Source organism: Oryx dammah, unplaced genomic scaffold (genome assembly GCF_014754425.2).
Source record: "Oryx dammah isolate SB20612 unplaced genomic scaffold, SCBI_Odam_1.1 HiC_scaffold_29, whole genome shotgun sequence".
Taxonomy (NCBI): Eukaryota; Metazoa; Chordata; class Mammalia; order Artiodactyla; family Bovidae; genus Oryx; species Oryx dammah.
The window spans coordinates 35,413,068-35,440,058 of NW_024070213.1; the positions used below are offsets into that span (position 1 = coordinate 35,413,068).

At 40.7% G+C, this 26,991-nt stretch overlaps 1 protein-coding gene and 1 long non-coding RNA gene across 2 annotated transcripts in view; both read right to left on the reverse strand.

Moving 5' to 3' along the window:
• ITPR2 (inositol 1,4,5-trisphosphate receptor type 2) overlaps nt 1-26,991 on the reverse strand; it is a 594,002-nt gene that overhangs the window by 229,332 nt on the left and 337,679 nt on the right. The window lies entirely within an intron of this gene.
• Nucleotides 1,278-26,861, reverse strand: LOC120858505. Its single transcript, XR_005719882.1, has 3 exons — nt 25,744-26,861; nt 22,584-22,587; nt 1,278-1,364 (listed from the first exon to the last, which is right to left on the reverse strand). It is a non-coding gene; the product is annotated as an uncharacterized LOC120858505 (long non-coding RNA).

The window sequence follows — 26,991 nt, forward strand, 5'->3', positions numbered from 1 at the left end:
CACCAGCTCATTAAACCAACTCTGAATTCACTCATTAACAAAGTTACACCCTAGCATCAATTTAAGACCTGGAGGCTAGCTAGCCTTTTAATAACAGATGCCATTTATTGAATTATATTTCCCACTATATTCTTTTGATTATTATAAAATACTACTCTGTTACCCACAAAATATTTTGGGTCCATTTTGAAAAGATATATTTTCTATTAAAATTTTACCAACAAACAACAACAAAAAAGGACTATGTTTTTACAATTTGGTTTGAATATACACACACACACACATAAATTGGCAACCCACTCCAGTGTTCTTGCCTGGAGAATCCCAGGGACAGAGGAGCCTGGTAGGCTGCCGTCTATGGGGTCACTAAGAGTCAGACACGACTGAGCGAATTCACTTTCACTGTTCACTTTCCTGGATTGGAGAAGGAAATGGCAACTCACTCCAGTGTTCTTGCCTGGAGAATCCCAGGGACGGGGGAGCCTGGTGGACTACAGTCCATTGGGTAGAAAAAGAGTTGGACATGACTTATTGACTAAACAACAAGTACATATATACACATACACACACATATCAGAAGGATAAACAGAGAAAAAAATATATTTGAAGTAGAGCATAGAGACGTTCTAATGCTATCTCTATAGTTCAGAATATTAACCAAGAAGCAGCTACCAACTCTTATCTTACATTAGAAGCACCTGGGAAGCTATTTTAAAATGACAAAATCGGAGACCTTCACTCTAGGCATAATAAAATAGGATTTCTTTGAAATATGGCCCAGTCTAGCCTAGTCCCTGGCACAGCATTTGAGGACCATTAATGCATAGTGGGATGAGAAGGCTTACGATCTGTTTTGGAACCTCTATCCAGTCCCCTCCTCGTAGTGTCACCCTGGGCAGCTCACTGTACTCCTCTACTCATCAATTTTCCCTTTGCTTAATAAAAATAACAGTAGTAATGCCTACTGCCAATGGTTAGAAAAATTAAACCAGTAGAAATACCTATGCTTGTTAAATCTCACAAAATTTAGATAATCTATCACAAAGAAAAACTGTTAAAATCTGGGTTTTACTATGATGTGTTAGGAAACAACTCACGAATATCAGCTCCCACTAAAGGGCAGGATATTTAGTTGCAGTGAGCAAATTCATGTCCTAAGGATTTCAAACGTTAGGAGAGAAATAAAAGCTTTTTCCAACAGGGAAAAATCTACAACAATGGTGGTTTTGCTGCCATCAGTTCAAGACCACCTTGCCTAAACCCACAAAGGTACTGTACTCTTTAATCCCCATTGATAGAACAAAATGGAAGCTCTCTGCATAGAATTTTGGCACCTTTTGTTTCAATTCAGTTCCCAAACAATTCTAAAGAACTTTAAGTTCTTACCAAAGCTTTTGGTTGAAACCTTAAATTAAATCTCATTTAGAGGAAAATATGGGTAAAAGAAAGCGGGAAAGTCAAGTTCACATCACTGATTTTGGTGGTTTCCCAGTGGCCCTTTAAGCCTTTAGTATGATGATAATCCTGACCTTCCAAGTTTTCAACTTCTCAATATCTACTCTGACCTTCCCTCCTCCATCCCAGATCTTCTTTTGTGAAAAGATATCAGAAGTTTCCAGCCAAACAATATGGGGTTAATTTCAGATAGATCCCAACTCCTTAAATTGATCATCTACAATTCACAAAGAAAGAAAACTCACTCAGTATAAAAAGGCCATTGAACTTATAATTCATAATTCTTCCTAATCAAAGTTCTTTTGCCCACCCCCACCAAATTATCACTCTATCCATTTTTTTTATTCTCACAGATCATAGTGCAAACAAACAAATAAAACATAAAGAAAAAAAAATAAACACCACACAGGCAGCCTTTAAACTGATTCCTCAAAATAATAGCAAAATATATTTTAAAGAAAATCTATTCCTAAGTGTCTGTGAGAAAATCTGTTTTTTTAGTCGTGAGGGTTGGATGTTTTCTCCCCATTATTTATCCAGGTTACATAATGCTTATACTCTGCTCTTCTGTGGCACAATGATATATATATATATAATGCAAATATCCTTGCTGGAATTATGATGGCAATTTCTCAATTTATGTGGGGCTAATCAACCCATTTGCTTTCTAGTGGAGAGCAGTAAAAGCTTATCTCATGCAGACTCACGGATCATTCAAAGCAATCTAATTGAATTTCAGGGCCAAGAGCATTGTACAACACGTGATGTGTCTCCAGTGGAGCACGGTGCCAGACACTGCAGGCGTTACATAATCCCATGCCGTCGTTGGCAGAGGATGCCTCCTTAGCTGCCTCGTGGCTTGGCAGTCCATGCGTCCTCCAATCATGCCCTGCAGCTTTAATCTGCACAGGCTGTTCACATGGACGGTCACATGTTTTGAAATTTTCATAGCAGTGAATAATAACACAGGGACCATTTCCCTACTGGTAAGAATAGTTTATTAAAATCAGTTGCACAGCACACAAGATTATATCAGGACAGAAGATACAACACTGCAGTTTCTCACCAAGCAACAGAGAAAGCAAATGTGAAATATTCTACTTCTTGTATAATTAAGTGTGAATAGCAAGTGTGAAATAATAATAGTCTCCACCCATGGTTTCTGCTATGTTTGCTCTTTGACCCTGGTTTCCAACAAAAAGCCCCTAAAACCTTTGTAATTTCCCGAGTAATAGGTGGATCTAACACAGAGCATCTAAATCTCTTAGAACTGCCTGGGGAATAGGAGCATCTTTTTTTCCAATGAGGTAACTCCCAGCAGACTCCTGCTTGGGGCCTGGTCACCAGAAAGACCAAGTCACGATTAGAAGTTTGCTATTTTCAGTCCCCTCCTCCATTCCCTGGAGAGGGAGAGGGGCTGGAAATGGCACTAGCCATCTATCATGCCTGCATGATGAAGGGTCCATAAAAAACCCTGAAGGGCAGTGTTGGGGCTTCCGGGTTGCTGAATGCATGGAGGCGCTGGGAGAGGGCAGGGAAGCACCATTCCCCCTTCTCACATACTTGCCCTTCACACGCTTCCATCCCACTGCTCCTGAGTTCTATCCTTTTACAACAAATTTATCATTTAGTAAGCAAATTGTCTTTCCTAAATTATGTAAGCCACTCTAGCAACTTATCCCTCCTCAGACATGACTGAGCACACACATGTACACATGCACACTCAGAAAGTGAAAGTCACTCAGTTGTGTCCGACTCTCTGCGATCCCATGGACTGTAGCCGGCCACGCTCCTCTGTCCGTGGGATTCTCCAGGCAAGAATACTGGAGTTGGTTGCCATTTCCTTCTCCAGGGGATCTTCCCGAGCCAGGGATCAAAGCCAGAACTTCCGCATTGTAGGCAGAGCCACCAGGGAAGTCGTGCACACTCAGAAGCACAGGTCAAAACCCGGACTTGCTTTGGCATGTGAAGGACGGAGCAAGCTTGTGGGACTGAGCCCTGAACCTTCAGAATCTGATGCTGTCTCTAGGCAGACAGTGCCAGGATTGGGTTAAATCATGCCCAGCTGGTGATGGAAAATGAGTCAAGGGCAGGGGGCAGGGAGACTTCTACGTTTGGTGGTGGAAATGAAGAATGAGAGTAATAGACAGCCCTTATCTGCAGGTTCTGCATCTGCCAATTCAACCAACCAAAGATTAAAAATATCTGGAAAAAGCTTGAGAAAGTTCCAAAAAGCAAAGCTTAAATCTTCCGCAGGCTGGCAACTGATTACATGGCATTTACATTATATTTACAACTAGCTACATGGAGTACAACCAAGTGTCAGACATGAGATGGTTATTCCTGCAAATGAGCTACAGGGGCTCCAATAAATCCCCACCCTCATATACTCTATACTCATTAGTTGATTTCCAAGGATTGATTAGAATATGCACAATTTAAACATATTAAATATATCTAGTTTTAAAGTAATGTTGTTAGACTTGAAAATACTGAACTATCATATAAGCCTAGACATTTAACCTTTGCCTTCTTTCCATTTTACTAGTATTATGTCCTAATGTTAAAAAATTCTAAACCTGAGAGTGAAATATATACACACTAAACAAACAAAACCTTCAAACAAAGAATAAAATTCCATACCTAAAACATATCTACATTCAAGATCCTGAAACCAGGCTCCTGGTGATATCTTCAGACTTTTTTCTTTAACAAAAGAAAGCAGTTTAGTTTGTACCAGGGATGTCTAATTGAACTTTCTGTGATGGTGGAAATATTAGATGGAAAAGGTAAAAAAAAGGAAACAGGAAAATGAAAACCAAGTACACAAACCATATTTTTTTCTTGCTCCAAGATGTCTACAGGTCCATCAAACATTAAAATATTATCAAAATAAGTAACATAATACTACAGTAGCTAAAACTAAACGGACTATCAGTTGTTAAAAAGAATCACAAAACAGCAAAACTGTCAACAAAATGTGATCATGGTATTAAATATGTAACTAAATTTAGACAAACTTTGTTGATTTCATGTGATCTGAATAAATACTTATGATTATGAACTGATAACTCAAAAGATATGAAACTAAAAAAAAACTAATTTATTTTATATACAATACGCTAGCTTTAAGTTCGGAGAAGGCAATGGCAACCCACTCCAGTACTCTTGCCTGGAGAAACCCATGGATGGAGGAGCCTGGTGGGCTACAGTCCATGGGGCGCGAAGAGTCAGACACGACTGAGCGACTTCCCTTTCACTTTTCACTTTCATGCACTGGAGAAGGACACGGCAACCCACTCCAGTGTTCTTGCCTGGAGAATCCCAGGGACGGAGGAGCCTGGTGGGCTGCCGTCTATTGGATCGCACAGAGTCAGACATGACTGACACGACTTAGCAGCAGCAGCAGCAGCAGCAGCAGCTGTAAGTTAGACTTGACAGTCTCAAAGTGGAATGAATCACTTGTGAGACGGTGACACCTACCGATGAGCTGCAACACTGCAGCCCAGCTCTATAGGTCCGTTTATCACGGTGAAGAGACAGAAAGGAAATTTCAAAAGATCTCAATGCAAAACGTGAGTATCACTACCATGCGGACAAGGGGTCAAGGAATGGAAAAGAAGTGATACATACGTCCCTGTCAACTTTTCCAGTTTTAAAGCTTCCCAGGGTCCAAGTTTTGAAGCCCTTGATTGCATGATAACTCCCTTTCAATAGCTTTCAGTTTGGGATTTCTGACAGACATATAAAGTCTACCCTTTTCAACTGAAAGAGCCACAGAAACATATTTCATAAAATCTTAGATGGACAATTACAGTACTCTCCTACATGACTTCTCTGCCTACAGCATTTCTCACCAACAGTATCACAGAAGGATTAATCTTACAGTCATTCCTTGATCAAAAACCTTCATTCTGTAGCTTCAAGCTGATGCACTGCAATGTGAATTCTATTCCTACAGCTTTAAGACCTTCTATAAATTAGTGTTACTTTCCAATTTATATCCAAGTACAATTAAAAGAAAACTTGGCACCCTGCAGCCTGCCGGGGTCCTCCGTCCATGGAATTCTCCAGGCCAGAATACTGGAGTGGGTAGCCATTTCCTTCCCCAGGGGATCTTCTCAACCCAGGAATTGAACTGGAGTCTCCTGCATTGCAGGTGGATTCTTTACCAGCTTTGATTCCTCAGTCGGGAAGATCCCCTGGAGAAGGAATAGGGTATTCACTCCAGTATTCTCAGCTGGTGGCTCAGCTGGTAAAGAATCCACCTGCAATGTGGGAGACCTGGATTCGATCCCTGGATTAGGAAGATCCTCTGGAGAAGGGAAGAGATACCCACTCCAGTATTGCAGCCTGGAGAATTCCACAGACTGTATAGTCCATGGGGTCACAAAGATTCGAACATGGCAGAGCGATTTTCCCTTTCACTTTTCTTTACCAGCTGAGCTATATAGAAGCCCTCACAGGAACAGTGCTCTGGATGATCTGTTCACAAACCACATTCCGAATTGTCTGGCACTTGGCTCGCACTCTCACCCAGACTGCAAGACCACTGTCTTTCTGCTCTGCTTGTATAAGCTGCATTCTCTATTCATTTTACAAATGTTTACTGGATAATCCAAAACACAGTGATGTGTACTGCAGATACAGTAATACACACAAAAGATAAGAGTTTTATTCTCATGGAGTTTTAGGACTATAGAGGGAGACACAATTAATAGGATAATATAATAGGAGGCAATTGAGGGGAATTATTTTAGATGGGGTCATCAAAAACAAACAAACAAAAGGTTATGAATGTGACATCTGAGCTGAGACCTAAAGGATGAAAGGAAACAGGAGTGGTAACAGCCAGAGGATCAGCATTCCAGGCAGAAGGAATAGCAAGTGCAAAACCTCTAAATAGAAAGAGATCCTTTTGTTTGAGGAACATAAAGGACAGCATGTGGCTATCTTTATAGTAAAGTAAAAGAAAGATGAAAAAGATGGCACAAGCTAGGTCATGTAGAGTCTTATTTATTCTGGTAAGAAATGTAACTTTTCTTTTAAACAGCAACAGAAAAACATCGAAGGATTTTAACAGAAAAAATGGCATCATCTGATTACAACTATTATTCTACAGAAAAAAATGCACTGGGGGTTACAAACAAGGGAAGCACAGAGATGAATTAGGTGATCACCAGGTAGTCCAGGCAGGAGATGATAATGTCATCAGGAAATGGGTCCAAACCAGGGAACTGCAGGGCAAATAGAGAGCTGGGTGTGTTGAACATTATAGGTAGAATCAACTTGTTGATGCATGGCTGTGTGGATGAGAGGAAAGAAGATCAAGAATGACACTTAAGGTTTTGGTTGAAGAGCTTGGTAGATGGTGATACTGCCTACTAATAAGTGGAATGCAGTGGAATGCAGGGTGAGAATGGGGCTTCCCTGGTGGCTCAGATGGTAAAGAGTCCACCTGCAATGCTGGAGACCTGGGTTTGATCTCCGGGTTTCGAAGATCCCCTGAAGAAGGAAATGGCAACCTACTCCAGTCTTCTTGCCTGGAGAATCCCCACTGGCAGAAGAGCCTGGTGGGCTACATTCCACGGGGTTGCAAAGAGTCAGACACGACTGAGAGACTATGCACAGCACAGTGTGAGAATGACTCGGTCCTTGGGATATCGAAGGACCAGCTAAAATTCTACCTCCCTCCTGAAATTTCCTAGGACAAAAAAAATCTCATTATAATCTATTCCTGCAAAGTTTGCAGTAACACTCATTTTTAGTGTCTCGAACTTTATGAATAATTCCTAGGAAATGGCTTGTAGCCATCCCAAACCTGTCAAAAATGACTTTGGTTCATGACTTCACATTCTGCCTCTAACGTCTATATAATTCATTTAGCAGGTAGCACAGACTTAATTCACGTTATTTACTTGCCTGGCATGCATTCTACCCTAGGGCACAAACTTTCTGTGAGCAGATAATTGATATTTCCTGGTGCCTCAGAACTTGGTAGTGTTGTACTTTGTAGGGAGCAAGCTTTTGATAAGTGTGTGTCATCAATGATAAGTGGCTAACAGTGGCATCACATCCTGAAAATTCTATTAAACAGTGTCCAACCAATCAGAATGGTTCTGATATGGCAGAATGCTCAGCATTTTAAGCAGTGGTAATGAAACCAGTATCTTTCAATTCAGGTTTATGGGTAAACTTCCATAGAAAATCAGTTCCAAATATTCATTTTAGAGAAATTTTCTTTAGTCAGTCTAGACTAACACAGACCTATACTAGGGGTTCTCAAGCTCACAAAAAAAGGATTTAACATCAAAATTGGCAATTATGTACAGCTTAGCAGTAGCACAGATCAAGGTACCCGTATTGATGGCATGTTATTAATCAATATGTTTCTATGAAAAAAGAAAAAAGTTAAAACCTAGTATTCCCAATCTATAAAGCAAGGATACATATACCCTTGGAAAAGGAAATGGCAACCCACTCCAGTATTCTTTTCTGCAGAATCCCATGGACAGAGAAGCCTGGCGGGCTACAGTCCATTGGGTCACAAAGAGCAGGACATGACTGGGTGACTAAGCACAGAAGTATACAGTATTTCTTATGAGAACATGAACTTAGCATGGATAAAAGCAATTAAAATTCATTATGTAATGAAATAAGACTCCCAATGGAGAAACAACAACAAATGGAGAAAGGTCAGTGGAGAAGTTCCTTTTTCCTCACCTCGTGTGCCCTGGGTGGAAGAATTCCTATTAGTGCCACTTTTGACCTGTCTTTGCCAGCTCACTTCCCCTGTAAAAATGGGAGCGCCTTATCTGATTGGTGAGTTGTAAAGAAGGACTAGGAAGATGCTTAGCAGAGCTTCTCCTGAGTTCTTCTTGACCTCGAGAGCAGATGAATTCTGGGCTGCTCTCTGCCACATTCTAAGAGGCCTGCCCTTTGGGGGAATCTGGGGTTGTTATTAGGTTGGGGCAAAATATTAGCAAACATATCCACAAAAGGGAAGCACATTTTTCAGTTGGATATTCTGGTCAGTAAGGTGGCATTTTGACCTCAACCTGAGTGACTTCTATGTCTCTCAACACTTCCAAATCCTGGGAGAAGGATGCTGTCTAAGTGGTTTATTTCAAACCCTTACAGTAACAGACAGTCTGAATTAGAACCTATTTCTAAGATTGCTGAAATTTAGAAATACATGGTGCTGAATTTTCCTGTGGGGCTACAGAGCTGAACATGAAATCCAACACACTTATATCATCTGGGAACATTGCACCTATCCTCCAGGAAAATATCACCTATCTTACTATCCTCTCTCATAGTCTTCCTTAGTCACTTGTTATAGCAATACCCATCCTTATGAAAACCTGCAGGGATAAGCCAACTGGAATAGCACTTCTTCTCGGGTCACTGAACTCTATCTAGTCTATCTAGTATCTTTGGTGCTGTGCTGTGCGGTGCTTAGTCGCTCAGTCGTGTCCAACTCTTGGTGACCCCGTGGATTGTAGCCTGCCACGCTCCTCTGTCCTTGGGATTCTCCAGGCAGGAACACTGGAGTGGGTTGCCCTTTCCTTCTCCAGGGGACCTTCCCAACCCAGGGATTGAACCGGGTCTCCTGCATTCCAGGCAGATTCTCTACCAACTGAGCCACCAGGGAAGAAAATCAATCAATTACAGCAATTTTTTTTTTTTTAATCACAAATATCCTTAAAAGTAAGTGAGAAGATAAATGGCTGGGAGCTGAGCAAGTTCACTTCTGTATGTGGTTCCCTTGGAGCACTAACAATATTCACTGCACTTTCCTGATACAGCTGATTGTATTCTGCCAATTGAAATATCTCAGGCAAATGTCAAGTACAGACCAGCATAACACACTTCAGCATTACGTGTGGAAGACACGTCAATAAATGCACTGAAAATATCAGCAGTGAACAAACAAATCAGACAAAAAAAAAAGATTTTCACATTAAAGTCTATAACCTACTTCTAATTGTTCATTTACTATACAATGGTCATGTATATTAAATTGGAGTAAAAAAACTAAGCTTAGAGAAATTCTGCAGTGGACAGGTATAAATAGCGGTTTTTAAAAATGCTTCTGGGGGTTTTGTTTTGGTTTTTTTTTTCCCATATAAAGGATACATCCATTAAAAAATACTCTGATGATGCCTGTTCTTTTATAGTTCAGACTGGCTCTCCACTTCCAGGATCCTGTACTTTAGTCTAGTTTTTATTTATAGGTGATATTTTCTCGCATACACCTATGATTTTCAAATACCACATTCTATATCTCATGTTTACTGCTTTACATATGTATATAAATGTTTACCTGAATGATCCATGAAAATTCTTTTCTTGTGCAGTTATCGAAGTGACCATTTAGAATCCCACAGGAAAGATTATACCAAAATCAAAACAAAAACTGTATGGCTAATCTTAATTTAGCTATATAGCTATGTTTGTAAGAGCAGAAGGAATTACTGTGTGAATGGATCTTAAAATATTTTTCTGGTACTACTTATTTATATTTGTTAGTAGGAGAAACTTGATTTTAAATATTCAAAAAGTAGAACTTCACTCCTAAGAAAATTAAGTAACACTGCTTTAAAATATCAGAAAAATATTCTATAAGCCAGGATATTTACAAAAGCAATACAATGACATGAGTCATTTTCTTCCTTAAAATAAGGAAAATTTGCCACTTCATCCCACAGACAGGCACAAGGAACATGGTACAGAGGCTAGGATAAAAGTAGTATTCCTGGCTGTGTTTCATTTTTTAAATTTTACATTATGTGAGTGTTAGAAATAACCATTTTTTTCAAAAAGGTACCTAACAAAATTAAAAGGTGTATGTGAATTTTACAAATAATAGGAAGCCCTCCTCTAGAAAAAGCATACTTTTCTTAAAAAAACACAAAAAAAACAATTATTTATTTATTTTTGGCTGTACTGTCTTCATTTCTGCATGGGCTCTTCCCTAGCTGTGGTTTGCCACCCTTTCATCACGGTGGCCTCTTGTGTTACGGAGACTGGCTCTAAGGCACGAGGGATTCAGCAGTTGTGACATTTGGGCTCAGTAGTTTCAACTCCTAAGCTCTACAGCTCAGGCTCAATAGTGTGGCGCACTGGTTAGCTGCCCTCCAGCATGTGGGATCTTCCTGGACCAGGGACTGAACTCGTGTCCCTGCATTGGCAGGCGAATTCTTAACCACTGTTGGACGAGGGAAGCCCCAGAAGAATACTTTCCAATGAAGGATTTTAAGTGTTTAATTTTTATGAGAAGACTAGACTGATAAAACTACTAAAATGATATTCCAGAATAATTCTTTAATTTGGAATAAATAAACTCCAAAAGATCGTATCTGAAACTTCCAACTCTTTGAGATTCTGCTGAAACACTGTCAAAGTACCCAAGAAAAAAACTGGACTATGTCAGGCTAAGGCTAAATAATATCACAAATATTAAATTCTATCAAATTTTCCCATTTTCTGTTTTCAGAACCAGTCAGATCTATATAGTGTTCCAATTTTATGCTCAAACATTTATCCATATAATTCCCAGCATCACTGGAGTATTTATGCCAATCAACACTTTTCTTTCAACATTAATCCAAGATATGAAACAAGAGGAAAGTAAACCCTGTTTTCTGTTTCTTTGTTGGTGTAGACCGACTTTAATAATGATATTTAGAAATAACTTCCTAAATCTCTGCTTGTAGATACCCGCAATCTGCTCAGTGCATTTTGGCTGCCCTCAACCAAATGAGCAAATGAGAATCAAACATAGAAATCATGTGAAAACATCTTATCTATGTGTAGATTAAAGACCTAGGTTGTTGTTGTTGTTCATTCGCTAAGTTGAGTCAGACTCTTTGCCACCCCATGAACTACAGCATGCCAGGCTTCCTTGTCCATCACGAACTCCCTGAATTTGCTCAAATTCATGTCCATTGAGTCAGTGATGCCATTCAACAATCTCATCCTCAGGGTCTTTTCGAAGGAGTCGGTTCTTCGCATCAGGTGGCCAAAGTATTGGAGCTCCAGCTTCAGCACCAGTCCTTCCAGTGAATATTGAGTTGACTTCCTTTAGGATTGACTGGTTTGATCTCTTTGCTATCCAAGGGACTCTCAACAGTCTTCTCCAGCACCACAGTTTGAAAACATCGATTCTTTGAAACTTAGCCTTCTTTATGGTCCAACTCTCACATCCATACATGATAACTGGAAAAAACACACTTTAACTATACAGACCTTTGTTGGCAAAATGATGTCTCTGCTTTTTAATACACTGTCTAGGTTTGTCACAGCTTTTCTTCTAAGGAGCGTCTTTTAATTTCATGGCTACAGTCACCATCCACAGTGATTTCTGAGCCCAAGAAAATGAAATGTGACATTGTTTCTACTTTCTCCCCAGCTATTTGCCATGAAGTGACGGAATCCAATGCCATGTTCTTTGTTTTTTGTATGTTGAGTTTTAAGCTGGCTTTATCACTCTCCTCTTTCATCTTCATTAAGACGCTCTTTACTTCTTCTTCACTCTCTGCCAATAAAGTGGTATCATCTGCATATCTGAGGTTGTTGATATTTCTCCCAGCAATACTGATTCCAGCTTGTGAGTCATCCAGCCCAGAATTTCAAATTATGTATGAAATACATACATACATACAAAGCATGATGTACTCTGCATATAAGTTAAATAAGCAAGGTGACAATATACAGCCTTGACATACTCCTTTCCCAATTTGGGACCAGTCCGTTGTTCCATGTCCAGTTCTAACTGTTGCTTCCTGCCCTGCATACAGGTTTCTCAGGAGTCAGGTAAGTTGGTCTGGTACTCCCATTTCTTCAAGAATATTCCACAATTTGTTGTGATCCACACAGTCAAAGGTTTTAGCATAGTCAATGAAGCAGAGGTATACTTTTTTTGGAATTTCCTTGCTTTTTCTGTGATCCAACAGATGTTGGCAATTTGATCTCTGGTGCCTCTGCCTTTTCTAAATCCAGCTTGAACATCTGGAAGTTCTCTGCTTACGTACTGCTGAAGCCTAGCCTGAAGGATTTTGAGCATAAGCTTGCTAGCATGTGACATGAGTGCAATTGTACAGTAATTTGAACATTCTCTAGCATTGTCTTTCTTTGGGATTAGAATGAAAACTGACATTTTCTAGTCCTGTGGCCATTGCTGAGTTTTCCAAATTTGCTGGCATATTTAGTAAAGCACTTCCATTGTATCATCTTTTAGGATTTGAAATAGCTCAACTGGAATTCCATCACCTCCACTAGCTTTGTTCATAGTGATGCTTCCTAAGGCCCACTTGACTTCACACTCCAGGATATCTGGCTCTAGGTGAGTGATCACATCATCATGGTTATCTGGGTCATTAAGAGCTTCTTAGTACAGTTCTTCTGTGTATTCATGCCACGTCTTCTTAATCTCTTCTACTTCTGTTAGGCCTTTGCTATTTTCGTCCTTTATTGTGCCTATCTTTGCAGGATATGTTCCCATGGTATCTCAATTTTCTTAAAGAGATCTCTAGTCTTTCTTGTTTCACTGTTTTACTGTTTTACTCTATTTCTCTGCATTGTTCACTTCACACTGTAACCCCCAAAATTTACAATTAAAGTCCTGTTACCTTAGAACAGGACCATACTTGGATGTATGGGTTTAAAAAAAGTAAGTGAATTGAAACAAGGTCATGGACTTTCCTACTGGTCCAGTGATTGAGAATCTGCTTACTAATGCAGGGGACACAGGTTTGATCCCTGGTCCGTGAAGAGTCCATATGCCACAGAGCATCTAAACCCATGTGCCAAAACTACTGAGCCCAAGATCTAGAGCCTCTGCTCCACAGGAGAAGCCACTGCAGTGAGAAGCCTGCACACACACACTGCAACTAGAGAGTGGGGCCTACTTGCCACAACTAGAGAAACCCTGTGTACAGCAATGAAGACCAAGTGCAGCTGAAAATAAATAAACAAATAGGCGCAGTCCTAAGATGGTGGAGGAATAGGACGGGGAGACCACTTTCGTACAAATTCATCAAAAGAACGTATAAACGCTGAGTAAATTCCACAAAACAACCTCTGAATGCTGGCAGAGGACATCAGGCACCCAGAAAAGCAGCCCATTGTCTTCGAAAGGAGGTAGGAAAAAATATAAAAGACAAAAAAGGTAGGGATGGAGCTCCGTCCCGGGAAGGGAGTCTTAAAAAGAGAGAAGTTTCCAAACACCAGGAAACATTCTCACTGCCGAGTCTGTGGCGAGCCTTAGAAGCACAGAGGGCAACATAACAGGGAAGAAAAATAAATAAATAATTAAAACTCACAGATTACAAGCCCAACGGTAACTCCCCCAGCAGAGAAGCAGCGCAGACGCCTGCATCCACCACTAGCAAGCGGGGGCTGGGCAGGGAGGCGCGGGCTGCATTGCTTAGAGTAAGGACCCGGCCTGAATTCCCCGAGGACAATCTGAGAGAACTAACTTGGGCTAGCAAACCAGACTGTGGAATAGCTACAACGCGAAAAGCCCCAACCTAAGACAGCGCCAGGGCCGCGCACAGAACCAAGGACTGAACAGAACTAGCCGGCTGCAGACTACCCCACTCCGGTGACAGGCAGCCAGAGCTGGAAGGGGGCAATCACAGCCCCAGAGAGACATTATCTACCACTGCAAGCAGGCTTCTTTGCTAACTAAGACTTCTTGGGGTTCTGGACGGTCAACATCTGCCTGAGAAGGTGCTCCAGTTGTACACCCAGAAAACCAAGCGGCAGGGACAGTGGAGGCGATAATTTGCAACGACTGCGCTCGCCAAACACCTCATCACCTGAGCTGCTCCGACCTGGGAAAGGCACAAAACGCAGGCCCAACCAAGTCTGCGCCTCTGAGGCCTACCGGAGTGCCTGAACCTGAGCGGCTTAGACCTGGGAGGTGCATGCAGCCCAGGGCCGGCCTCCAAGGGTTCTACAGCCTGAGCAGTGTGGGCAGGGAGCGCACATGCGCCGTAAGCAGGGGCAGACCCACTGTGGCTGAGACACTGCAAGCACATGCAAGTGTTGTTTGCAGTGTCCCTCCCTCCCCATAGCACGACTGAACAGTGAGCCTTAAAAAAGTGTCCACCACCGCCCCCCTTGTGTTAGGGTGGAAATCAGACACTGAAGAGACCAGCAAACAGAAGAAGCTAAAACAGAGAGAACCACCTTGGAGGTGACAGGAGCAATAGATTAAAACCCTGTAGTTAGTACTGACTAACTATGGTACATAGGAAGGGGCCTATAGATCTTGAGAAATATAAGCCAGACCAAGGAACTATCCGAAAATGAACTGACCCCACACTGCTCACAACAACACCAGAGAAAGTCCTAGATATATTTTTACAATCATTCTTTTTTTAATGTTTTTAAATTTTTAAATCCTCTATTACTCCTTTAATTTTCATTTTTATAACCTACTATTACTTTGCAAAAAAAAGACCCTATTTTTTTAAAGCGAACTTCATATACATATATATTTTAATAATTTTTGTGACTTTGTCTTTTTTTCTTCTTTTCTTTAATATTGTATTTTTGAAAATCCAACCTCTACTCTAGATTTTTAATCTTTGCTTTTTGGTATTTGTTATCAATTTTGTACCTTTAAGAACCCAATCTTCAGTACCCATTTTAACTTGGGAGCAAGATTACTGGCTTGACTGCTCTCTCCCCCTTTGGACTCTCCTTTTTCTCCACCAGGTCGCCTCTGTCTTCTCCCTCCCCCTTCTCTTTTCTACCCAAATCTATGAATCACCAGTGTGTTCCGGACGGTGGAGAACACTTAGGGAACTGATTACTGGCTGGATCTGTCTCGCTCATTTTGATTCCCCCCTTTTTATCCTCCTGGCCACCTCTGTCTCCTTCCTCCCTCTTCTCTTCTCTGTGTAACTCCGTGAACATCGCTAAGCGGTCCAGACTGTGGAGCACACATAACAAAGTGATTACTGGCTAGCTTGCTCTCTCCTCTTTTGATTCCCCCTTGTCTCATCCTGGTTACCTCTAACTCCCTCCTCCCTCTTCTCTTCTCCATGTAACTCTGTGAACCTCTCTGGGTGTCCCTCACTGTGGAGAAACTTTTCATCTTTAACCTAGATGTTTTATCAATGGTGCTGTATAGAAGGAGAAGTCTTGGGACTACTGTAAAAATAAGACTGAAAACCAGAAGCAGGAGGCTTAAATCCAAATCCTGAGAACACCAGAGAACTCCTGACTCCAGGGAACATTAATTATCAGGAGCTCATCAAACGCCTCCATACCTACACTGAAACCAAGCACCACCCAAGGGCCAACAAGTTCCAGAGCAAGACATACCATGCAAATTCTCCAGCAATACAGGAACACAGCCCTGAGCTTCAATATACAGGCTGCCCAAAGCTACTCCAAAACCACTGACATCTCATAACTCATTACTGGACATGTCATTGCACTCCAGAGAGAAGAATCCAGCTCCACCCACCAGAACACCGACACAAGCCTCCCTAACCAAGAAACCTTGACAAGCCACCTGTACAATCCCACCCACAGCGAGGAAACTCCACAATAAAGAGAACTCCACAAACTGCCAGAATACAGAAAGGACACCCCAAACTCAGCAATATAAACAAGATGAAGAGATAGAGGAATACCCAGCAGGTAAAGGAACAGGATAAATGCCCACCAAACCAAACAAAAGAGGAAGAGATAGGGAATCTACTTGATAAAGAATTCTCAATAATGATAGTGAAAATGATCCAAAATCTTGAAATCAAAATGGAATCACAGATAAATAACCTGGAGACAAGGAATGAGAAGATGCAAGAAAGGTTTAACAAGGACCTAGAAGAAATAAGAGTCAATATATAATGAATAATGCAATAAATGAGATCAAAAGCACTCTGGAGGCAACAAATAGTAGAATAATGTAGGCAGAAGATAGGACTAGTGGAGTAGAAATAAACAAATAATATTCATTTAAAAAAACAAGGTCACAAGGGCTGGCCTTAATACAATATGACTGGTATCTTTATACAAAAAGGAAATCCGGAGACAGACATGTATACAGAGGGAAGACCATATAAAGACAGGGAGAAGACAGCAATCTAAAGCAAGGACACAGACCTGGACAGCTCTTCCCTCATGGTCTCAGAGAGAAACAAATTCCCCAACACCCTGATGTCAGACATTTCATCTCCAAAACTCTGGAAAAATAAATTCCTGCTATTCACCAGTCTGTGGTACTTTGTGCCATGATGGCATCCCACAAAAACCAATGCTGGTAGTATCACATCAATTCTTAGTTTCTTAAAACCACAGAGAATGACAACTCATGACAAGTTCTCAGGAGGTATGGTGCTCTGACTCAAACAGTATAAGTGAGGACAGGCTTTTCTCCAAACAATCTTCTCTCTGGTGCCTAATCCATGACCCAGAGGAATAACGATAAACACAGCCATTCCTCGATAGCATGGAATCACTGGCAGCCCACGGCAGAGGCCTCCCTGGGGCAGATCCTTCATCTACCCCTTAATTTCTGGCCCAACCCTAGAATGGTTCCCAAGTTTTGTGAGATTCTCTTTTCTCCCTAACATAGAGGCACAGCAGAGATATTCAGTATGCTCTTTCCAGAGATTATCCCTGGCAAGAATCAGCAGGATGGTAGGCGAACATGTGAATCTCTTTTTACTTTCAGGAAATGGGTGACGTCGAGGAGAGCTGACTTGTTTTTTTTCTCTTTTTCCTTAGCCCCACCATGAAGCCTTTGAGATCCTAGCCCCTTGACCAGGGATCAAACTCATGCCCTGAACACTAAAAGCACAGGGTCCTAACCACTGGACCACCAGGGAATTCCCCAGCTGTATATCTTTAAACACAGCTGAGGACAGTTGACTCTTGCCAACAGATTTTAGAGGGAACCATGCTTGATCTCAACTGTGAAATATATTCCCAGACCCTGAAACACCGTTTAGAACAGCAACATCTAAAAATCTCTTCTACTCTAATTTTTACATGACTGTAGATAGAGCTGAAGAAATAACAATTCCATCACACATCAGTGAGTTACGGTATCTTCCAATTTATTAACTCTGCTCTAATAATAGAGCATTCTGGCTTAAACAATAAGAAAAAGGAAATCTCACATGAAAATCTGAGGAAGCAGTATCCCTCTCAAGATCCTGTAATGAGATCTTTGCAAGCCATCTTATAAAACAAATTAAATTCAATGTTAAACAGGCAGTTTACTAAGGAAGAGATGATCCCATGGCATTGCAAACAAGTTCCCTTCCAAATGAGGTTCATGCTGTGTTTGGCATACTGGCTTAACACACAGCTAACTCTTTGCTAACAGACCTCAAGATCAGGTTATCTATATGAAGCAATTTCTATTCTTATGATTAAAAAACATTTTATTCAGTATGGAAGTTCCTCAAAGAACTAAAATAGAGCTGCTATATGATCTAGCAACCCCACTCCTGGGCATATATCTGGAGAAAACTATAATTTGAAAAGATATACGCAGCCCAGTGTGCATAGCAGCACTATTCACAACAGCCAAGACATGGAAACAACCTAAATATCCATTGACAGATAAACAAATAAAGAAGATGTGGTATATATCTACGATGGAATACTACTCAGCCATTAAAAAGGATGAAATAATGCCATTTGCAGCAATGTGGATGGACTCAGAGAAAGCGAAGTAAGTCAGAAAGAGAAAGACAAATACCATATTATATCACTTATATGTGGAATCTAAAATATGACACAAATGAACTTATCTACTAAACAGAAACAAACTCATAGACATAGTGAATAGGCTTATGGTTGCCAAGGGGGAGGGGCGGTGGGGAGGGATGAATTGGAGTTTGAGATCAGCAGATACAAACTATTAAATATAGAACAGATAAACAACAAGATCCTACTGTATAACACAGGGAACTATATTGAGTATCCTGTGATAGGCCATAATGGAAAAGAATATATATATATGAAAAAGAATATATATAGTCAAAAGAGAATACATATATATGAATCACTTTGTATACAGCAGAACATAATAACATTGTAAATAACTATACTTTAATCCAACTTTTTAAAATGTTTTATTGATTGACTAACAGAATCAACTTAAAGTAGACTGAATTAATAATCTCCAGAGTTAACAGTAAAACATGTCATGAATATCATGCATAATAAAAATGAGCCTAAAAAGCTATGTGGAACATGTACACTGCTTTCCATATACTAACAGAGCACAGAAGAGACCACCCAAGTCCAGGAAAATTGTACTGACAATCAATAGATAAGACCCTGGGCTGAAACGTGTGCTCATTGTATCTTCCATCACAGCCTTGTCAATGATCTTCTCATGCAAAGGTGTGAACAGAAATTAAAACTATTAGTGAACATCTTGAATAGGTTATTCAAAGTCCAGTTCAAGAATGTGATCTGGTTCTCAAGTTCATAGTTTCAGACAGAGAGTGTAGTTATCAACCTTGGGATGCAGCCAAACACAGCGGGGCGGGAAGGTGGGTGGATCTGAGCTTCAAAGTCTCCCTGAGGGGTGTTCAAGGGCTGACATGAAAGATAACTTTTCACAAAACTAGAGCAGAAGCGTTACTTCAATGGTCATACATTTAGTTAAGTACAAGAAAAGGAGGGAGAATTCAAATGGAAGAAGAAGCATATATGTTACTAAATTAGAAATTTTAGCCCTTGATTCAAAAATAGGAATTTTTCTTATTCCTATTCCTGAGAAAAATCCTTATTCCTGAGAAAAATCTTTTTTTTTATTATAATGTAACAATTATTTAAAGATGGTGCATATAAAGAAGGAAAGAATCCAAAAAGAACAACTCAGATGTCAGTCAAGATTTCAAAGATTAATATTTACAAAAACAATTGGCAAACAACACTGTGTGATCCAAGAGCAAAAAATGTTGCAGCAGATGTCTTGTCAAAAGGCTACAGATGACGAGACGTAGCATACTCTCGTCCATATGTTTTCTCAGTCTGAGAAAAGAGATCCTCAGCCATTTTTTCAATTCTGGAGAACACACAGTGCCTGTGTACACAGTGAAGTAGACGTTTTTCTGTCAGGGAACTTAGAGCCAAGAATTCCAGTTTCATTTGGAAAAACATAGCATACACAGTTCAGTGGAACATGAATAGAAAATCAGGCAAATAACTTAAATAATCTAAACTATTCAATCTGTCAAGAAACAAATTGCAGAAGAAAACTGGAATGGCCTTTGGTTGTTTTGGTTTTCCTGGATATTCTTCTCCCTAGCCTTTTGGCAACAATATTTCAATTCTCTAGTGGGGAACCACCCTTCCATCTTCCATGTTAGTGGCCCGTCTTCAACAGCTGCTCAGCAGTTGGGCTTATGACTGTGAAATAATAAGCAGACAAAGAGACCAAGCTGGGCAACTGGGAAATTGGAGGGGTCAGTGGTTTTGATTAGGTCAAAGGACAGTCATAACGGTTGTAGTTAAATAAACAAGCTGAACGGGAAAGAGGACAGGGCAGCCAGCGAGACGTCTGAATTTGCTATCATGGGGAAGCAGCAGCTCCTGGTGATGAAAATGTCCAAAATATTGCTAAAGAAGTGGGTGATGGACGTGGACAGGAGAAGGTCAGTGCAGATACAGGGCTCAAAGCCCTCAGAGGCCGAAGCGCTGAATGTGCTGCCCATGTGGACTGGTCACCCCAACTGTTAGGGGAAACACACTGTCTGAAGCCGCCCACCCTTTCAGGCACTAGAGTAACCATGTGTGTGTTATTTTACGACAGGAGGTCCTAGTAAGAAACACAGAGCTAACAAACCACCACCAATCATAAGAGTTCTGGAAAAGTCAAAAGGAGACGTCATGCATCCTGTCAAGCTCCCAGAATTCTTGCTGGAATCCATCTTGGCTGAGAAATGTCAATGGACCCTGATTCAGGGTCCTCCACCAGGAAGGACCTTGAATCAGAATGACTGGCCAGAGACAACTGGGAAACTAATCCCATCACCATAAAACCCGAGACTGCAAGTCACAGGGCAGAGCAGTACACCTTACCCTCTTGCTCTCTTCTGGGGCACCAATAAAGTCTCTTCCTTTGTCAGCACATGTGTCTTCCTGGACAATTCATTTTCTAGTGTTAGATAAGAGGCCACTTTTGGGCATAAGAAGGGGTCTCCCTTCCTGCAACACAGTGACAGCAGGTCTGGGGCTAGAGACATGGAATGAGAGGTAGGTTCCAAAATACTGGAGAGATGAAAGGCAGGGACGGTAGGGGGTTAGGGACTGGAATGCTGGCAAAGCCAGGGTGATTGAGTCAGAGGGTCTGAACCTCAAAGAGCTATAGATTTTAAAAGATGGCAGAAGAATCAGTCTAGAAATAACCAAGAGAAATAGCAAGACCAGAGAGCCTCTTCACATACTGGGTATGAGAGAAAAGCTCTAATCCACAGAGCTACTGAGAAAGAGAGGTGGCCTCAGGGAAAGAGACTTGATTAAAGCAAGAAGGTGGGGGACTCCCCTGGTGGTCCAGCGATTAGGATTCTGGGCTCCCAATGCAGGGTGCCTGGAGTCAATCCCTGGTCAAGAAACAAGATACTATGTGCTGCTGCAAAGACCCAGTGCAGTCAAGTAAATAAAATGAAAAATAAATAAACAAAGCAAGAAGGTAGGAGATGGATTGGGAATTTGGGGTTATCAGATGAAAACCATTATATATAGGATGGATAAACAACAAGGTCCTACCATATTGCACAGGGAACTATATTCAATATCCTGGGATAAACCATGATGGAAAAGAATATTAAAAAAATGTATGTATATGTATAACTTTATCATTGTGCCGTACAGAAGAAATCAACATAACATTGTAAATCAACTAAACTTCCATAATAAAGAAATAAATGAACAAATAAATCAATAAAAAAATTTTTTTAAAGGAGGTGGAGGGAACACTTATATGAGAAGATAAGGACACAGGAGCATTTGCTGAGGAGGACAGAAGAGAGGAAGAGCCTGGGAGGAGAGGAATAGCAGGTTCAAGGCAAGGAGACAGGCAATACCATGGAGACAGCAGTGGGAACAGGACTGGGAAAAGGGCTTAGTGTTTACACTTTGTGCCCTGAATGGCAAAAGCATGTGGAATTGATATCAAAGATCTCTTTCAAGAGAGTGGGCAATCGGCCAATAGCCAGAAGTCATATCTAACTCTGCCAAGGGGATGGGGAATCTCAGCTGACTCTACATATGGTAAATGAATAAATAAGTACATGCTCCATGGTGGAAGATGGTGAGAAGCCTAAAGAAAGCATGCTTCTCAAAGGTATGCCCAAGTATGAGATTACTTCTGGTTACCACATACCTCCTGGTATGTACATCTCTGGTTACTATATGAATGTACTCTGGCATTTTGAGAAACAGACTCAATTCCTGCGATGGGAATTTACAAGTACATCAATATTATTCCTTGTATCTGATATTAACTATAAGCACTCGATTTGACTTTAACTGTCACGTGCCCTCATTTAGATTTGTGTGTGTGTGTGTGTGTGTGTGTGTGTGTGTGTGCCACCAACTCATTAAACCAAGCTGCCAGGTTGAGTTCATTAACACATCACGTCTGTTTTCCCTATTCCATGACTACAGAACTAGTATAGTCTGTAATTTGAGTTTTAATTAAAAACTCAGCCAAAGGCTATGAACAACTGAGAAAAGATAAACCTGACATCACACTGAGCAATCTGCAAATATTCTAAATGTTGTATGCTGCTCTGTTTTAAGTAACCAAGACGTATCCAAAAATGCTTAAGATTTTCAAGCACCAGATGGAATGTGCAGAAACGGAGCCTACCCTGAAGAAATCAGCAAATGGTAGCTGTTCAGAATCATTAAACTCGAGAAGAAATATCTTAAGGTAGTTTGTATTACTTGAAACAAGAAAACAGTTTTCCTCTGACAGCCATGAGTGACATTCTTAGGGCTTTGTAAGTTGATGCCAGACTAGAATGAAAGGCAGCTTCCCACAATGATTGCAAACCTGGGCTCTGGAGCCAGAAGACCTGAGTTTTCATCCTGGCTCCACCATTTTTTCACTTGTGACCTTGGGCAAGCTCTGTAACCTTTCTGGGCTACAGTTTCCTCAATGTGTTGTTATGAGGGTTAAACGAATTAACACTGTGTGGCATTTATACAAGCACCTGACTCTTATTATACAGTAAACACCATAGAGGGCTTCCCCGGCAACTGAGTGATAAAAATTCCACCTGCCAATGCAGGAGATGGGGGTTTGATCCCTGGATTGGGAAGATGCCCTAGAGAAGGAAATGGCAATCTGTTCCAGTACTCTTGCCTGGGAAATGCCATGGACAGAGGACCCTGGAAGGCTACTACTGTTCATGGGCTCACAAAAGAGTAGAACATGACTTAGTGACTAAACAACAACAAAAACGACAGACATCACAGAAGTTATTTATATTACTATCATTTAGAGCATCTACCTAAAAAAGAATGAAAATACATTTTCCCTTTTTTTTAAGATTGCTTGAACTCCCTAGGTTTCTAGAGGCAGTAAAAGAAGTGAAAGCCTGAAAGAGGGTTTCAAAAGGTAAAATCACATTTAAATGGTCATTTGTTTGCTCCATCATTATCTGATTTCTTACCATGTGGAGAAGCATCACATACAGACCAGAATCAGAACTCCTTGATTCATATCCCTAGCTCTGTCACTGACAAATCTGTGATTGTGACCAGATCATTTCCCCACCGGGGCCTCAGTCTTATCTATAACAATGGAAATTTAAAAATATTTGCCTACCTCAGAGAGTTACTGTAAGGCTCCAAATGCCCACAGACACATTGTTATTTTGCAAATAGTTTCTCTAGAGATGCACAATCAATGATAGTTAAATAACAGCAACAGCAATAATGAGGTTTTAGTGTCTCATATACTAAGTCAGATATTACCTCTGTGAGTACCTGTCCGCAGATGAAAGCATCAGACAGAAGAAGTAAAATGTCTCAGGCTCAATCTGTTTCAAGCCTTTATATCCCGCTTTTTCGTTACTGTGGTAACAGCAGAACAGTTTCAAACACCAATTTTGTCCCATGGCAGGAGATCCTGATGCTGCTTGAGAGCAATTGGTTAGTGGGCCGTAAAGCTAGTTACAGGCTTCCCAGGTGGCTCAGTGGTAAAGAATCCACAGTCCAATGCAGGAGACACAGGTTTGATCCCTAGGTTGGGAAGATGCCCTGGAGAAGGAAGTGGCAACCCACTCCAGTATTCTTGCCATGGACAGAGGTCCCTGATGGCCTACAGTTCAGGGGGTCACAAAACAGTCAGACACAACTTAGAAACTAAACAACAGCAGCAGCTAGGAACACTAGTTAACCGGACAAGCGCAGTGGTCAGTTCAGCTGACTGGGTCTCAGCCTCTCTCCAGAGCCCGAACTGCTCTCAGGTTCTTGGTTCTGCAGTCAGCTCTTTCCACTTCTGTGTGGCCTGAGTTCCCTACTTGTTCTCGAATTCCTTCTCAGGGGAAGGGGGCCCTTCCTGAGAGCAAAGCCCAGAGACTGGATCCTCCCTCCCACCTGCCTGCCTTCAGATCCCGTCATCCTTCTGCAGCAGCTTTCCTGAGCTGAGCACCCACGTTACCATGTTGGCGGACCCCCCCACTTCTTCCCCTTCCAAGGCAGACCACAAGCAGACACCACACGGCACATCAGACAAAGCCTTTGCTATAGGTTAATCTGCTTCACCAGCCCTCAAGAATGGATGGAGAACTCCTTGCAGCTGGCCCAACTCTGCAGGTGTGCCACATGCCAAGAAACCTTCCTGGGTGACAAAGAGATGCAAATTAGAGTGTGAAGTGATACTTCTAGAACCCACTTCTTGGATATGACTAGTGAAGGGCAATGTGTTGTACAAGCAGACAGTCACTAACATTTATTTCTACTGTGAATAAATGTCAGTTCACAAACACTGAGCAATGATTGTGCACCACAGGGAACGCTGCAGGGAATAAGATCACCCATCTCTGTACTCAATAGCACAATGCTTAGGACATGTGGAGTGGGACTGGGGATAAATACAGAGCTAGACCCTTAGAGAATCTCCAAAAGGTCTTCAGGGCATTTCTTCACATCTATCAGACCTGTCCTCCAGGAGTTCCTAATTTATTTAAAAGTAACAACACGCATCCTTCAAATGGCAAGATAATAAAAGGTCTACACTGAAGAACCTGCCTACCAATGCAGGAGACAGAAGATGCAGATTCGATCCCTGGGAAGATCCCCTGGAGGAGGGCATGGTGACCCACTCCAGTGTTCTTGCCTGGAGAATCCCAAGGACAGAGGAGCCTGGTGGACTACAGTCCATAGGGTCACAAAGAGGCAGACACAACTGAAACGATTTAGGAAGGATGTAACAAGACCAAGATGATTTTATAAGTAATGAAATGATTATAAACTAGAATAATATGGAGTTAAAAGAAACTAATCATGGAATGCATCCTGAAAAAGAGTTTAGGTTAGATGGAATTGGAAATAACACAGTAATTTAGTAATACATTAATTTTAGCTTTTTCTTTTGTTCTTTTTGTTTTTTAAAAAACTTATGTAACCCATGTTTATTTTTTAATCACAATATAATTTTTCACATACATCCATTAACTACAAATAACTGGAGTACTGATAATATTTTCAACATGATCTTTCAGTCATTGATCTCTACAGAATCAAAGCTTAACTCAAAAATCATTGAGGCAGTGACGTTATTGTCAGATTTTTAAGTGGGAGAGTAAAGTCAAGATGCATTTCAGAACTTTATAATTTTTGTAATAAGGGTACAGTGATGAATAAATCTGATAAACATGTCACTTTGATGGCCTAAAACAAGTAGCCAAGCCAGCCCAGCAACTGACGAGTAAATTTCTAAAAGTAACTGCTTCCTTTGTGCCCACCTTAAAGCTAAAAGTCTTTCTGCCTCTATAAAAATATAAAACAAAAACTCCAAAGGGTAAGAGTATACTAATTATATTTCTAAAACAGATCTCTTACTGTAAGGAGACATCAACATAGTTTCATATTCCAACCATTTAGTTACCTAGTTAAAACACAATACACACACCTTCACAATACAGGAACGGTGGTACAAAAGGTTTATAACATCATTTACTGTATCTAGCTTTAAAAAATATTAGAATATAGGGGGAAAACTTCACTCACCTCTAAAATGTATGTTTTTAAAGTTCTACAAAATGCATCTGATGCTAAAACTGAAACTTATTTTTCTTTAGCAAAGCAATTCTTAAGCTACAGTGCACTTTATGTAACAATTCTACATAATTTGTTTATCTGCCTCCTAAAAAAGTGAAAATAAGCATATGCATAGAAGGTGAATAATTCTGCAGACTCTTACAATAAGAGGAGTTTGATACAATTTATAAGTTTGCAACAATGTAATTACTGCTGGGACTGACAAGTCTGCATATTTGATATAGGAGTGAAGTTCCTTGGTATTTTTCTGACATTCTTTTTGCTGCTTTTCAAAATCAGAAACAAAAGATTAATTACAATGACTTTTTTTTCCTGCTGAAGGAAAAAATAAAACCTAGTTAACTCAGTAAATTTTTGAGTTAAAGGTATCTTTAGAAGGTATCTTAAAAATAACTCAAAGCATCCTTTCTTAAAGATCTTTATTCCATATCAATCCAGATACCAACTTTCCAACCAAGAAGCTCTGTCTGTCATCACTGTACAGTGTGTAAATATCACCTATCCCACCTGGGCATTCGTAAAGATCACAGCTCTCAATTAGATGCTATGCTGTTTGTTGAATGCCACACTTCCACAAGAGGCTATCTACCATGTCATCTTATAAGCACTGCTTGGGACTTTTATATATAATATTCAGGCCACTAGCAACTCAGACATGATCACAGGGTGGGACTTGGATAGCTCTGATATTGATCTGTAGGTTTGTAAAAAATAATCTTAAAAATCTGCACAGCTCTTGCATCACATTGTTCCCAAACAGCTCAATCTAAAACCTTCAAGCCTTTCCTCAGCAGCTCACTGAATCAAGGCTTTATGCCTTCCAGCACACATGCATACAAATTTTTATCAAGAACAAAACTAAAAAGCTTTTCATTTTATTGAGGTGAACATCTGAGAAAATAGAAGGGCTGTGATTGTAAATTGTATCATCTGTTTGGTTCTAACATCTTGTTAAGACCTCAGAAGCCAAAATGTTTGGGTGGAATACAAGCTCTCTTCACCTACTTACACTATATACTTTGGTTTCCGCATCAGTAAGAGAGGTGGAATACTACCGATGACAAAGTAAGTGAAAGTATTAGTTGCTCAGTCATGTCCAACTCTTTGTGACCCCATGGACTGTAGCTCACCAGGCTCCTCTCTCCACAGAGTCCTCCAGGCAAGAATACTGGAATGAGTTGCCATGCCCTTCTCCAGGGGATCTTCCTGACCCAGGGATCAAACCTGGGTCTCCCACATTGCAGGCAGATCTTT